This window comes from Hippocampus zosterae, chromosome 2 (genome assembly GCF_025434085.1).
Source record: "Hippocampus zosterae strain Florida chromosome 2, ASM2543408v3, whole genome shotgun sequence".
Lineage (NCBI taxonomy): Eukaryota > Metazoa > Chordata > Actinopteri > Syngnathiformes > Syngnathidae > Hippocampus > Hippocampus zosterae.
This window is the reverse complement of record NC_067452.1, coordinates 12337460-12354565: the sequence shown is the minus strand read 5'-3', so window position 1 is coordinate 12354565 and position 17106 is coordinate 12337460. Positions and strand designations below refer to the sequence as shown.

General features: G+C 42.1%; 1 protein-coding gene across 3 annotated transcripts in view; it reads right to left on the bottom strand.

Annotated features, from left to right (window-relative positions):
• pcbp4 (poly(rC) binding protein 4) overlaps nt 1-3356 on the bottom strand; it is a 68434-nt gene extending 65078 nt beyond the window's left edge. For 2 of the 3 annotated variants that reach the window (XM_052058110.1, XM_052058111.1), the window contains exon 1: nt 3161-3356. The gene's annotated coding sequence lies outside the window, so the exon portion shown is untranslated. The remainder of the gene's footprint in view (nt 1-3160) is intronic. The other variant, XM_052058112.1, reaches the window with a different exon arrangement.
• Between the last annotated feature and the right edge of the window lie 13750 nt (nt 3357-17106).

Here is a 17106-nt window from a genome sequence, read left to right as displayed (position 1 = left end):
CTTCCTAACCGCCTGATCCTCACTAGGGTCGCGGGGGGTGCTGGAGCCTATCCCAGCTGTCTCCGGGCAGTAGGCGGGGGACACCCTGAATCGGTTGCCAGCCAATCGCAGGGCACAGAGAGACGAACAACCATCCACGCTCACACTCACACCTAGGGACAATTTAGAGTGTTCAATCAGCCTGCCACGCATGTTTTTGGAATGTGGGAGGAAACCGGAGCACCCGGAGAAAACCCACGCAGACCCGGGGAGAACATGCAAACTCCACACAGGGAGGCCGGAGCTGGAATCGAACCCGGTACCTCTGCACTGTGAAGCCGACGTGCTAACCACTGGACTACCGGGCCGCTTATATATATATATATATATATATATATATATATATAAATCCTCTCCACTGCTGTTATGTGCAACCTCCTTCTCCCATATGCCTTTCCAGTACCTTTCAGTTTCCAGTCTTGGTGGGTCAGCTCTGTTGTTAGGACCCTGCCACTGAGCGTACACTTTCGCAGGTTGTGTTGCGAACAGCCTGTTTACTCGTCTGGCATCATTCTCTTTCGTGTACCGCTTTAGGCGACTGGACAAGGCTTGGAGCCTTTGTTTGGCAGTTTCGAGTGCTTCAGGTATGGTCATCTGGATGTACCTCTCGGGTATCGGCCTTTTCATCACACTTTTTTTTTTTTTATTATGGCAACAGTATCCATCCATCAATTCTCCATATGGATTATCCTCCTGACAGGTAGCGGGAACACTGGAGCCTATCCCAGTCAATTGCAGGGCACAAATACAATCATTTGCGTTCACAAGCACACCAAGGGACAATTTAGGCTGTTCAATTAGCCTGCCATGCATGTTTTTGGAATGTGGGAGGAAACCAGAGAACCCGGAGAAAACCCTGGCAGGTACCGGCAGAACATGCAAACTTCACAGAGGGAGGTCAGCGCCCATATTTCAACCCAAGACCTCAGAATTGTACGAACCAGTTGGTCACTGTGCTGCCGTGGCAACAGTATACGATGCCAAAATAAACTGCTTCAGCAAGCGAAGTACCTGCTCAATCAGAGGTACATGCTTAATCAGAGTCACGTCTAAACTGCTTCAAATCAAGCCATTCACCATATTCGCCGATGCTATGAATTACACGCGCCGTGAAGGCCAACTTCAAAATAAGAGCGTGAATCAAGGCATTGTTGTCCATATATTTTTTCCTCCTAAAAATAGCTGCTTGCGCAAGCAAGTCGATGTTTTAAAGTTTATTATTATTTTTGTAATGAAATCTAAGAATATAAAAACCGGCAAAATTACGCACATTTAAAATCTAAGCAAGTTTTGATTTTTTTGGGATTACAGTAGTTTACCTTTTTGGAACTGAGAACAACTCCTTGATACTGATTAATGCAAAGGGCTATCAGTATGCAATAATAATAATGTTATCAACAACAATTTAACTCTAGGAAACATAAATATCAATATATCAGATCTCTTCAAGTGAACGTGTTCACTTCTCTGACATTCCTAGGACATCACAATGTCCCATCAATGGTGAGCTATTTTTAGAACAGGCATGTGTAGCACCAGGCTGCTGACCCCTGCTTTTACACAGTATTTCACCACAACTTTATTTGCAATTTGCGAATAGGAAAATGCAGAATTGTCAAATATGATAATATAATAACCCACTCACTGTGCTAAAATATTTCAAACTGACAAAATATTGATATAATAACCGCTGGATGAAGATGGCCTAGATGCATGTTCTCATTTACTTGCAGTACTATATGTTTAACATGCAACAATCAAAAGAAAATCAAATATAATCTGCAGCACGACTTGCATTGTGTGCATGTTTTTTTTTCTCCAAAAGAATCCTAAGCAGCTTTGAATGTAATTTGGAATATAGCCTCACTAGACAGCTTATTGTACTCGAATAAAGGTGTCAAATGTGCAGTCTGTGGGCCAATTCAGGTGGCGATGAAGAACATATCAACTGCAATTTTTCAATAAAAATTAAATGTTAATGCTAATTTTGTCCACTCGAGGGCACACAGAAAACCATGTAAATGACATTCAGAAATATGTGCGATTCAGGATTTGATGCGTGATATTGATGCTCCTGTGAAGGCAAAAAGATGCTAGCGCGCTTCATACGAAATGCTGTGCCACATTTGTCCTGTGAGTGAAAAATGCAGTTCTGTAAAAAACTAATACGTCCTGTGGATATATTATAAGAGATTGAAAATTGCAAAATGTCAGTCAACAGTTTCAGTTCAAAAGTGGTTGTTTGGGTTGGTTTGTTTTTTTTCTTGCATTTTAACAACTTGTATGCATTTTAATTTTTTACAATTATGAGGCAGGGCTTTTTCTGAATAGTTCCCACTTAACTGTTTGGATGGCACGATGGATCACCTGAGGTTGCTAAATTTTTCAAATAAATGTGGCAATTTATGGTGTGGCCCAGAGAAGTAAAAATAGTGACATCGAACAACCCACGCATCAAACACGAAACTCTGCCTTTACTAATCAAACGAACTGAGTTTTTTTACTTCATGTCCGTGCAAGATCGAGCAATTGAAACAAAAGCACTGTGTATGATACCGTGCAGTCCCACTGAAAACATCAACTACAGGATTACCACGGAAAGTGACTTTAGTTTTGCTTTGGTGTCTTTCTTCTTCTCAAGGCAGCTTTCCTATCCGGATGCAGCACTAATGCAATTGGTTATGTCGGTGAATAATTGTGCTGTCACACAAGTGGCTGCCTCAGCACCAGCCGGGCGGGCGCCTTCACGGGCGGACTTGAGCTGAAAGATCTTTGTGTTCGGATTCTTCGGAACCGGCTCGCCCAGCTTCCATTATCCTCGCACAACTTACCGATGGTGTTAATCACTCACTCACTCACTCACTCACTCACTCACTCACTCACTCACTCACTCACTCACTCACTCACTCACTCACTCACTCACTCACTCACTCATTCTAACTGGGAGATTGTCGCGCGCGGTGCATGTGTGCTCTGACATTCAGCGAGGATGCACAACAATGCGCCCACGCATGCTGAAATGTTCCAGTTGAAAATCGGCAATCGCCTCGTGAAATGCATCACACGGTGTCAAGTTGGACAACAACGCACACACACACAAAACGCGTCGTCTTCGCTGTACCTGTATGGATGCGATCGGTTGGGGGCTCCAGTTAAAGAATCGCCATTGGCCGGAATTCCTCGGGGTTTGTATCCACATGAGAGTCCACGACCACAGAGCTGCACGGCTGAGAGTGGACGAGGAGTGCACGGAGGCAGTAACAGGGACACGACCACTCAGCTCACGGTGATGGAGAGAGAGTGAGACAGGCGGTCCGCGGTTAAGGCTGGGGGCTGGGGGGTGGGGTGGGGGGCTCCCTGCTCGCAGCCACCCCCACCACGCTGGCCTGCGCTCTTCTCCCTCTATCCTCACAGGACATCTGCTGGAGGACCAGATATATGGACATTACCACAACCTATAAATGACCACGTTTTTTTTCAATGTTCTTGTTTGACATTCATATGAACTCCCAAGATCTTTTGATATACAGTAGTGACTTTTTTGTAGCTCTGTGATTTTAAGGATCGCTTGAATACGGCACTGTTTAAAAATATGTCAAAATAGCAATAAGCACATCATGCCAAACTCACTGATTGAATTGTACTTAATTTTATCAAGAAATCTGCATGGCACGTGCTCTATTGAAGTTTTGACGTTTCGGAAAAAAGGTGAACGTGCGTCATCTAGTGTACTTGCATGAGCATCGCACCTACTGTGTCACACTACAAAACCATTGTCAACAAATTGTGTTATTTTTTAATCAGAAAACGAGCACTAGTATACTTTACTCTAACGAGGCAGTGACTCGCTTATATACGATCATATGGTATTAAAACGGAACTCAAGGTAAAAACATTTCTTCGAAATAATATACTCTTTGTGTGCGTACGAATTTGGGCATTCGAAATAATTTATTAATAGAGTAAGAATTAGATAGATTAAACCACCTGTTTTTTGTTCGTCTCACGGCGCTTCCATGTTATCCTGTACTGCTCTCTGCTGTGTTTGGACTAGCGGGGCACGTAGTATATATAATTGGGAAGAAAATGTTGGTCTTTTTCAACATTTTTGTCACATTTTACCCTTCAGTTGTGCTGCTCGGTTTACTCTGTGTGTGCGTGTGCGCGTTTGTGTGCGTGCGTATGTGTGTGTGTGTGTGTGTGTGTGTGTGCGCGCGCGCGCGAGACTTGGTCACATGGGGACAGTATAAACAACGTAGAGGTGCAATGCAGTAGAGGCTCAGTTTCTCTCTTGGCTTTGTCAGTAGTTGGTCATGCTAGTAACTCTTCGCAGATGATAAAGAATAAATCCTTGTGAATATATCATTTTGTGGTGTTTACCCGTGCTGCCACCGACCTCACGTTGATGCCAATTGTTAGCCCATGCACTTTCAACTTTCCAATTGTATGTTTGTATTCAACTAATGGACATTATGTCATTGGTAACATACACTAAGTGCAATAAAATGCTTGAAGTCTTTTTTAAAGCATATCTACAGCTTACGAACGAGATATGTTCCGAACGATCGTTCGGAAGGTGAATTCGTTCGTAAGTTGCTTCAGGAATACGCAGCTGCTGCTGATCCTCGAGCCAAATGGTGGGAAGTTTCTCCATCTTTTCTAAGATTTTCCCTCTTTTCTTGCTCATGATCGTCGATTGCATCGGCACTGCACCTTTCACGTGTTCCATTATGCGATGTTTCTGTTTATAAATGGTACCGATGGTCATGTTGTATGTACGTGCAACTCTCACCATTTTCTCACCCGCATCAAGTTTCTTCATTATTGGCACTTTCATTTGAAATGAAATGACTTGCCTCTTTTTTACACTTCCACTCTCACGAGAAGCCTTTCGCTTTTCACCAACCATATTGAATAATGGATGCACGAGATATTTAACAACTGGGTGGATGCTGAGCAAGCTCTCACAGCGCCTCACGTCGGTATTACCGGCGGAAAGAAGCACGACAGTACCTGTACTCGAAAAAAGGCGCGCAATACAAAATCTAACTTTTTCTTTTCTTTTCCGACATACCCGTAAATATCTTCGTATGTGCCGTTGTTCGTAACTCGGATGTTCGTAAGTCGGGCAGCGTCTGTACTCATTATTTTTGCCAAACTGCCACATGTCGTGAATTAATTTGAGTCGCTTGCAATATTGCATTTGTCGTCCAACTTTAAAGTTTAGTTTCAGCAAAAACAATATAAATGTTTTGGTTCAGGGTGTACCCCCCCCCCCCCCCCCTACTGCCCACCTACTGCTCGAAGACAGCTGGGATAGGCTGCTGCACACCCATGTTGACACCTAATTGATCATGAAATTAATCAACACCTATTCTGATAATTGATTAATCATTTAGAGATTCACGTAAAACTAGCTGTACAAATTGAAATTTCAGCCTCTCAACAGTCAAATATTCTCAGATATCTGTCTTCCTCCATCAAAGCAGCATTTAAAAATAAGACATTTGCAAACAACCATTTTTGTTTTTGAAAATAACAACATTTTTGCATATTTTCTGACACATTACAGCTCAAACCAACAGCTGAGTAATAGTGAATTTCAATCCATCCGTCCATTTTCTAGTGATCAAATAACCTGCCAAGCGGTTTTTCGGAATGTGGGAGGAAACTGGAGTACTCGGAAGGCTGGCACCGGAATTGCACCCTGCACCTCTGCACTGTGAGGCAGATGTGCTACTCAGTCCACAATGTGCCGCCCTCATATTTTATTTCTGGTGAAAAAGAGCAATCGTTTTTTTGCCGTGGCCGGCAATCGGTCAGTACAGATGAAAGGTCCGTCAGTCCGTCGCTGCCTGACTGACCACCGAAGAAACATGATTGGTACAGATGGAACACTGATGGAATAAGCATGGACGGAAGCGGTTTTTCACTAACTGGATCAGTTCCAATGACCATTTCAATCCGTAATTGACAGACACCCCTTTCGCTGACAACTGTCAGAAACATTTACCATGTATCTGCCTCAGAAGTGGATATCAAACTTGTGACCTTTCCTTTGCATGAATCAGTACTCAAGAATGTCCAGTCCTCACTCTTGTGATGTTGCTTATTTGATTTTGTTTGATTGTTAAACAATATAACAAAAACAATAATCACATAATCACTTAAAAACAATCGGGAAATAAAAGATTTCGCAGAAAATGCATGTTTATCCGATTATTCGATTGAGTAATTGATTCTAAAAATATATGATAGTAACAGCTTCCTTGTGCTGACTGATGTAACCTAAGCTACAGTGGATATAACCCCCCAGCCCCTCCCCCCCCTCTCTCTCTCTCTCTCTCTCTCTCTCTCTTTCTCTCTCTTTGTCTCTCTCTCTCTCACACACACACACACACACACACACACACACACACACACACACACAAACACACGTTGTATTGTTTTGTGTTTTTTGTTATTGTAAAGTGTCCTTGGGTGTCTTGAAATGCGCTTATAAATAAAATGTATTATTATTATTATTATTACATCAATTGCTATGCCTTGTAATACCAAGTACTGACTGTACTGTATGTTCTTTCAACACTGACGATATGTTTTTAATCAGTAGAGGGCACTGTGTGCTTTCATAGTCTTTCTGCAATGACATCCCATCCATCCATTTTAGGATCGGCTTCTCCTCACAAGGGTCGTTGGTGGAGTCTATCCCAGGTGTCTTTGTGCAGCAGGCGGGGGACACCCTGAACCGGTTGCCAGCCAAGGGAACTCACACCTGCCATGCATGTTTTTGGAAAGTGGGAGGAAACCGGAGTACACGGAGAAAACCCACGCTGGCACGGAGAGAACATGCAAACTCCACACAAGAAGGCTTGAGACGTAATCAAATCCGGTACCTCCGCACTGTGAGGTAGATGTGCTAACCATTGACATCCCATGTAAATGCATGAACACTCTTGATGGGTACAAAGACGGTGTGTGAATCACGGTGGGTGGCATAAACATTTAATCAAGGAATGGTAAAACACAACATAATTAATGGTAGTTAATTGTGGTTCCGGACAGAATCGGATTCTACAAACGTAGACTCGGGAAAGTTGATCTACCAAGAATATTGCATTCCAAAAAAGAAGCGCGAGGCCGACAAAGTACAAATAACGACACAGGACAACAAGCCGGGAATAATGCGAAGAAAACAAAAAGCGCTTGCACAAGACAAGAAGAAAATCACAAACAAAAATACTTTGAAATAAAAGTACAAGAAAGACCAGACCGTGGACATACTTAAACCGCCCAGAGAACTACTCACTTGAATAACGAATAACATAAGCAAAGGCAAGAGCCACAAAAAAATTGAGTGAACACTGGCGCGTTTTGGCTGCCGCTGCTTGTTTTGTGTTTTTTGTTACTGTAAAGTGTCCTTGGGTGTCTTGAAAGGCGCTTATAAATAAAATGTATTATTATTATAAAACAACAACCTTTTGCATTCTTCATTTGAAAGGCCTTTACTGTAGCCACTTTTTAGTTGTTGTTTCTTTCTGGGAGTTTCTCCTTTCGGGCTCCTCTTCAGGATGTAAAATGCAGGCTCTATTTGATGGTGATGAAGATTCTCACGATAAGTTTGAATCCACTTTTCTGTCAATAACCACATACGAACGTTTTGTCGACTTCAGAATTAATTTACCTGCTCCCATCACGAGTTACATTATCAATAAAGACTTTAAGAGAAGAAATATACACACCATATCTTCATGACAATAAATCTGCACCTTTGGGTGACAAATCATTTTTTTTCTTGAGGAAGCAGATTAGTGGCATTTCCATTTAATGATCACATTTTTTGTTTTGAGTTACAAGCGTGGCCCCAGAACAAATTAAACTGGTATCTCAAGGCGCCACTATACTACAGCACTAAAAAAAAAGCACTAAATGAAAGGCTGCACTTATGTACAGTATGTACTGTCAAGTTCTCGCCATTGACACTGAAAGTCAAACATGGAAATCAAATGAAAGTACAGTAGATAAATGACGCATGCTGTGAAATATACTGTAGATCTCCTCCTTACCTTGTTATCTGGGGAACACATTGCACGTCTACAGCTCTACAAACGTCTCTAGTTAGAAAAATGAAAGACGACACAAAGCCAATAGCAATATTATCACTGAGCCCCGGGATGTCTCTCTTCTACTCGCAAACTGTCACGCACAAACGAACATGGTTTCACTTTTCCTACATGAGATCACCTGCTATTTGTCTTGGCATAGCAATGGAAGACATAATGGGGAAAGGCAACGCAAACTGATTGAAAACCTGCATTTTTTTCTTGTTTTTTTAAAAATTCTCTCCATTTTAGATCACTTTTAAAGCAAGCAAGAAAGAAGTTGGGCCTGTCGGTGTGAAAAATACATATTTGCTAAAAAAAAAAAAAAAGAGGGACACAAATGAAATTGCTTACCCTGACAAAAGCAGCGTTTACTAAAGACGTGCATTTGAATGCAGGCTACTGGTGTATATGAAAAAGGACATTTCCATAATCTTTTGAAGATATATGGCTTCCCTTTCAAGCAAATGTAATCATTTGAACAATGGAGGTGAAGGAGACGTTTGTCCAGAATGGAGATGGAATACTAATAAGAGATTTAGAATTAAACAGCTTACACAACACAGAGCATGCACAAGTGTTTTTCTGTTTGTTTGGGATTTTTGCGTGCGTGTCTGTGTGCGTGTGTGTGTGTGTGTGTGTGTCTGTGTGTGTGTGTGTGTGTGTGGACTGAAATCTTATTCATTACAGACAAACAACAAATTGCTATTTCATTCCAAATTTTCATAAGAGATCAAAATACAGTGTTCCCTTTGAGTCCATCCTATCTATTCTACCTTTTTTAAAAGTCAAAGCAGCATTGCGGCATATTTGTATGAAAGCTAAGTCAAGCATAAAAATAAATTCACATTATACACTGCGATCATTTGTGGTGTTAAAAAGAGAACGCGCACATGAACGGATTTTGCTGACCATGCTGTGTCCGTGGCAACTCAGGTCTGAGGACTCCACTGCAGTGTTGGCAGCCATCTTGGTTTTAGTGTCTTGCACAAAAATGTTTATTCGCTTTGGTTACATTTTAAGTCATTTATCTGTGTGCTAGTTTGTATCAGAAATTAAGAGGGTCGTTTGAACTTAATTCAAATGAACCTTTTTTTTCCAAGATGGCGCACGGATAGGCAGCCATCGGCAAGTGCTTTCAAGAGCCTTGCGTTTTTTTGTTGTTGTTTGTTTTTGTCTTGTTTTGTCACATTGTGTTGTTGTTACGTCATGTGGACCTGATGTGGACTGTTTTCAGCATTCTTGGCCATGGCATTCGTCAAAGAAGAAGAATCTGTGGTTGGTGGTTTCGCCTTCTCGGCAGCACACGCGTACCAGCACTGATTTTTTGATTGGGAGGAATGTCGGCCCCATTTGACTGTAGTTGCTGGATGTCTCCAGGGCGCTTGTGTCTTGCGCCTGAAATAGGCAGCATTTTCACAGCCCCGCTTTGTTCAGCGAAAAGGTCGGTGCTGGTGGACAGTCTGCAGCTGGATGGATACATGGATTGAGGATCCGACGATGAGAAGAAAGGAGGGTCAGCACAGATCGCCGATGCGGATGTGAAACCGGGAGTCGCGGCTTGGAATTGAAGCGGATTTACATGGGACAGGAGAAGAGAGCCAATCTCTCTTTTTCGTGAATGGATGGTACAGCTTCTTGTACGTGTGACAGATGTGTGCACATTGCAGCATGAGGTTTCATCCACTGGTGAAAAAGGACACTTTTTTTCGGTCCGCTTTCATTTAGAACTGCTTCAGACAACAAAGTGTATGCAGGAAAGTGGTTAAGAGTGCATGACTGTCTGTGTCTCATGTGTTGTTTTGTATTATTTCGTCTTTTTTTTGTTAACTTTTCTTTTGATAGCAGCGCGGACACCCGCAGCGGCTCCTCTTGTTTTATGTTGAGAGGGAAGAATTTTCATCTGTGCTGTATGTTACACATACAGTACATTTGACAAGAAAGCGTATCCAATCCAATTGCCGTGATGTGCTAAGCATGCATTTGGAAAGTCTCACATAACCATACGCTAACATTTTGTCCAATCGTTTCTTGTCAAACAAAACTCACAGACATCTCGTCATCTTTTAATCATCACAAGAATTACAACAATCAATTTCTTGTGAGGAAAGAACACACTTTTATCACCACAGTACCCTCTGCTGGGTTTGTCATAATTAGGAAATTAATCACGCTACATGACCGCTTGTGGCTTTTTTTTCCCCAGTTTCAGTTCATTTGATGCTGCACACTGCAATTGCAATGCATTGCGAATACTCTTGAGACAGCGCTGAAATAGTGCAGTGTATGTCACCGTGTTCACTTTTCCCAATCAAACCCAGAAGTGACACGTGACATGCTGGAAAATATCTTGCATGTCAAGCTGACACACATACAGTACGTTCGCCTGCAAAGATAATCTCCTTACGGCCTTACAACCTCTGATTCGGTTCCTTACTGTTGGTCAGTCACGACAAACCAGACTGTAAAATATGGGCTGAAGAGTGAATGACAACTGTTTTTTTTTGCAATGGGCTGTCAGCACGGTGCCCTTGAGCAAATATGTTCAAGAATACAACATTTAATAACAAATAGCAAGTTTTAAGCAGCAAATAAACAGAAACATAAAATGAAAAAAATGCAATCTGACATTTGTCCTTGATAAATTCTCATTATTTACTGTTGCTCTGGACTGAAGCAAGTCAAACATTTCGACGAATCACAACTTTGCAACATTATGTTCAAGTTTCCCTCACGACAAAACCAACACATTTTAAGCCTGTTATTTACAAGCACCATATGTTGTTTCAGGATAAAGATCAATACATTATCGGATCGCTTTCAATCAGAATAATCTATCTTGGGCAGTGGATCCATCCATCCATCCATCCATTGTCTAATCCGCTCATATTGACGAGGGTCACGGGCGTGCTGGAGCCTATCCCAGTGGTCTTCACCCTCAACTGGTTCCCAGCACTCATAGACTACTCATAGACCATTTGCGTTCATGATCACACCTTGGGACAATTTCGAGTGTCCAATTAACCTACCCTGCATGTTTTGAAATGTGGGAGGAAACCGGAGTACCCGGAGAAAACCCATGCGGTCACGGCGAGAACATGCAAACTCCCCTCAGGGAGGTTGGGACTGGATTTGAACCCATGACCTCCACACTGTGAGGTGGACGTGCGGGTGGGACTTGTGCCCAAATTGTTGACTTTTATTTAGGCAGTTAAAAAAAAAACATTCATTGAGATGTACAGTACAATCTCTTTTGCGAGAACAACATGGCCAAATAGCAGTCAGAGTTATCGCATACCTGTCATGCTTCTGCAAAACAAGCAAAACAATGACAGGTATCTACACCTGCGCTATATTTGAGATTTATCAGTCACTTCAAATGGTGGCAGTTGTGGGTTCACTCACATCGACTATGAGTCAAAATATGAGTGGTTAATTAATACTGAACATAGCCACATCCCCCATACCTATAAGAGGAAGTGCAAAACCGTGTGCTAACACCTTCTTTCAGTTGTTTATTTATATTTCCATACTCAACACTTTTTTTTCCCATATTTACAAGTCACCTTGACGGTGAAAACGTTTTCCAATTACGATATTTATCCCGGTCACATTTTCTGAAAAACCTGCCATTTTTCAAAGAGGTGCAGACTTTTGAAATCCACTGCAGGTTTGTTCTAAATATGTATTTGTATTTGGGAAGATTTCATGTCAGATTGTGCTGTTAAAGCGTTCACAAAGAAGGGCAGATGAGATCATGGCAGATGTGAGACAAGGCTCCCCTGCAGGCTCCATCCTCAAAGGGGCTCAATGATAGTGTGTCACCCAAAGGTGCAGACACAAGCGGCGATGGGAATGTCATGGCGGCCTGACGTCTCGTGTTGTGGTGGGAAACTGCCTGCAGGCAGCAACTCAATCTGATTAGTATAGTGGAAGGTGTGGAAGAAGCTGGCATTCATTTCAGGGAGGTGCAAAACAAGGACCATAAAAATGAACGGAAATGGGTTGTAATTAAAATGCGTAAATTTGCCTGCGAAATGCCTTTGCTGTTTTCCGAGTGGGCAACCATATGTTCACAAACCAGTATCACGATTCACCTATTGAAATGTCTTGACTTCATTTGAGAGCATTTCTCTCATTTAAATGTGTGCGATTTTGTTCCACACACTGCTCTGCAACTAAAGTAGTGTGTGTAACAAGTATATGGTTAAATTATACTCGACGTATTTTTTTTTCTTACCTTGTTTTTTTTTTTTGCGTCCACAACAAGTTCTTTGATTAATCACATGTCCCCCTGAAATAGCTGCTCATCTTTGAGGAGTCATTCAAAACTACACTTTTGTCATTCAAAACTACAGCGTTTTGGATTTCTTCGCTTGTGGCTAAAACTGTGGCGAGTTGCAGAGTAAATGATTATGATTTGTAATTGTCATCATATTACGTGTCGTCAAGCTTAACACTCCAAACGCTGCCATTATTAAAATATCAATTGAAATGAGAATTTTAAATAGAGTCTATTTGCCAAACAGAACACAAGCAATTTGCTGACGGAACCATGGTCTCAAGTGAAGGTCTAACATCTGCTCAAAATTTTTAACATGAGTCAAAAACGTCAACCACTTATTTCACTGTTGTAAAAGCATGTTAATTTATTTCTTAAAAAGGTGTGGGAATTTGAATCATTTTTAACAGCATAACACCTACTTTCAACAATGTTTGGTAAAATGGAAGATCTCAACTAAAAACGGGGACGTTTCATATCGACTCATAGTGTTTGGTGGATTTGATTTGATTTTTCTGAACAGAAAAGTAGGAGAACGGGGAACTCAAAGGGAGCCTCGTAATATAATTCTCTATCTAAAAACAACATGAAAGGCTTTGTCGGAGTCTCAAGTATCAACATACCTTCAAAAAGCGTCTGATCTTGAAAGGGTAAAGAAGTCATGCGATCTCCCCTGAAGCACAATGCAGTTCTTGTGCATTTGAGCACATTTACAGGGCAACAAATCATTTAAAAAATTGATGGTTGCTTTTAGTCCCTTGTAGATCAAAGACTTCTGCAATCAAACCTGAAATGTGCAATTAAAGCCATTCACTCCCAGGGACTCATTTTTGTCTTTTAAGAATCCAGACTTTCAATCCGAGGCAGCCGACGTACTTTAGTATCTTTTACATTTATTCATGTGGGAGGGTAAAGGAGGGCCTGACATTGAATGAATGACGTGACACGATTCAGTCACCTTACAATAAACAGTAAAATGAAAAAAAAAACACATTAATGACTGAGATACCTACGCAAATTACATTTTGCCTCGTTGTCCGGCGGTCTGTTTTTGATTAACTAATTATAGAAGCATCATTAGTTATTCTTTTGATCATATGCACCCATTCGGTAACATGCATCCACAATGGAAGCTAACTTGCATGGCAAATGAACAACAGTGTAGATTAGGGCCTGTGATATATTAAACCTCTCCAGATGACGCTGTACTGAGTGGAGCAAAAGTCTGACTCACCGAGAGCTGCGATGAATTCCTGTTCAGATTTTGTCCTGTTGACATTTGATCGATCGAGTCATCCTTAAATGCCTATTGCTGTCTGATCAATGTATTTTATCTTGGGGCTTGGGCGAAAATGCAGATCTTTCAGTATGTGATATAGCTGAAAAGGGGAGATCAACTCCTTTTGACTGCTGTTTCCTCGATAATTGCCTGTCGTCTCAATACTTTGTGTGTGTAAATTAACAGCAGCAAATGCCAGACGATAACACATTTTGCTAAGAAAAAAAAACATCTAAAATCGAGGGAGTGTTTACACACCAATACATGGCAAATTACAAAAATTCGTCACATGATATGGATGTTCGCTGGTGACTTGTGGTTGTGAAAAAGGATCATTCGTGTATGATATATAATGTCTAATGTTACAAATGTATACATTAACAGAATTTTCGCTGCTCATCAAAAATCGCAGTAGCCCACGAATGGATTTGTCCCCAAATGGGTGAGGGCGAGGAACAAACAAACAGACACAAATCAAAACAAATATGATGTATTTTGTTTGGAAATAAGCACCCCAGATGATGTGTATTTTCCGAGTATTTTTGAAAGCAAGTCTTTACTTGCCACGTTGCCATTTTGCAACACTCTCACCACACAACGATGCATATCTGGGCCATTGTTTTTTTGTTTGTTTGTTTGCTTTATGATCACGCGGCAGGGACTTTGTGTGTCATACCAGGAAGTGGCAACAGCTCCAATCAGGCTATGAGTGTTGACAGCCAAAAACCTTTGCAAGGCCAGAGAACTTCTCTTTACACACAAAAAAATAAACAAACAAACAACCACCCTCCCCCAAGAAATCTGAAATGACCAAATTACAGAGAGGATAACACTTCATTTTTTGAGCGTGAATACCAACAAATCAGGAGAGTGCATCATCCATGAATAGAAAGAACATTTGATTTTAAATGATGACCCGGCGCTCAGTCTAACATACTACCTGTGTGTTATTCCCGAAAAATTAAGGTACCGGTAATAAAAATTCGGGAAACAACATATTGAGCTTCATGATTTGGGAACCTCAGAGCACAGAGACAAAATATCCTCAGGGTTTTGTTTGCTCGCACATGCCTACACACATTCCTGGAATGTAGAGAATGGTGCACAGGCGACAAGTGTGGCCTTGTATTCGTGGCTCTCTCCCCTGCCCACCCTGTAGATTAGCCCCTTATCTGTTAAATGAGACAGTGCAGACACATTTTGTTGCCAGGCCTTTGGCCTGGAGGCCACACACTCTCTGCTCTGAGAAGTGGGCCGTGTCACAAAGTCTCCCTGAGCCAAAGTAAAGGTGAGGAGACGACCTTGGAGCGGCTCGTGGGTGGATGTACTGAGCTATACAATGGGCAGCTTTGGATACCAGTGTTTGGCCTCCTTCAGTGCTGAGAATTTTTTTTCCTCTTGGGCAACACTTCTCATAGTGTTGCCCAAGAGGTTGCAGTATGACTGCGACAAGGAATTTGAAATGATACTGGCCGTCTGGTTTCAATTCAAACCTTCCAACATGCAGTAGCACCTGAATGTATGCGCGGCTTGGGCATCGATAGCCCTTGAATCTCATTCTGTCCTATTCATCTCTTCTACACAATGCGAAGAGTTTGGCAACAAAATACTTCCTTGACGTCTGACTCATGGTTTTATCTGGCCGGAAATGAGAGGCAGAGGTGCCTGCACGTCACTGCTTTATTCTTTTGCACTTTATTACAGTTCACGGCCATTTAGTGAGAGGGAACAAACCCAACGTGATTCTTAAAGTGTTTTTCCTCACAGACATCCCGTCTGGTTAATAATACAGGGCAAGGTGTTTATTAACTTCAGGAGACGTCAGCAGTAACCAGCGCTCTGCAAAGGACATACTTGCATTTTTACTACTTTCAGTGGGTTGAGTTGAAGAACCAACATGGATGGTGCTATGGGAAACAAATGCCAATTTGTGTGCTGCAAAGTGAAATTGAGTTCAGATCTGTGATACCATGGTTACATTGTTGTGGGTTTGATGCGATGTGGATTTTTTTTTTGTTTAATCGTTTCGCAGACCGAAAGAACGAGATCCCGGATACAAGCGGCCGAAATGAGTTTCTCCGCAGGGTGTCCGGGCTCTCCCTTAGAAATAAGGTGAGAAGCTCGGTCATCCAGGAGGGGCTCAGAGTCGAGCCGCTTCTCCTCCACATCGAGAGGAGCCAGATGAGGTGGCTTGGGCATCTGATTCGGATGCCTCCTGAGCGCCTCCCTGGTGAGGTGTTCCGGGCATGTCCCACCGGGAGGAGACCCCGAGGAAGACCCTGGACACGCTGGAGAGACTATGTCACCCTGCTGGCCTGGGAACGTCTCGGGATCCCCCGGGGAGAGCTGGAAGAAGTAGCTAGGGAGAGGGAAGTCTGGGCTTCCCTGCTAAAGCTGTTGCCCCCGCGACCCGGCCCCGGATAATGGATGATGATGGATGGATGGATGGATGGATATCGCAGATTATTCGCCAATTCACTTGATTTTACTCTGATTGTTTTTTCACACTGACTGTCAGAGATGGGAAGAGAGGGACGGAATGGACGCTCATATTTGGGACGGAGGATGATGACCGAGACATATTTTTAAAAAGCACGGAATAAGCATGGACGAAAGTGGGTTTTCGCCTGTCTCTTGGTTTCATTGATGGCCAATCTTTTCTGCAACAGCCAATCACGACATGACTGAAAATAAGGTTCGGTAGGCAGGCGTATACACGATGAATACATCAACGTTTGCATGCCAGAGTCGTGTACATTATTTTTTGGTATGTGTGTTTTGTAATTTATGGACAGCGTGTTTCTCTCGTGAACTGACATAAACTTTGTGAAGAGGAAAACTCCCTAAGATCCCTAATACTTGGGCGATCATTCTAATATTTTTGGAGGTTAATGTGAGCATTAGTTTTGGTGATCATCGATCTCAGTTTTGGCACGTTAGGCGACGTTCAGATTCCTACATTACGAGTTTGGAAATCTAAATCTAACCTTTTCTTTTCAATTCTGGAAATGTTGTGTCACGTTGCGCGGTGGTGGTGGACCCCAAAAAACAGGCAGGAGAGAAGAGGAGGTTGTATTTGAAGAAGTGTATTGATAAAACACAAAAAACTAAATCCCAAACAAAGTCCAAAGTAGAGAACCAAAACCATGACTGAAGCTAAAAAACTATCAATAACAGAAACATGACAAACAAACAAACAAACAAACATGACAGTAGCAAAAAACAACAATGACCAGACAATGAGTGGTCGGGCTGGGAGTCCTTTTAAAGCACTAATTACCTAATGACCAACAGGTGTGCAGCTGCAGGGGGAGCCCTACAGCGCCCCCTGTTGGACCCAAACCAAATCATGACATGTTGAACCGGGTGGAAGCAATATGTCAGCCCATCCGCCATATTATATG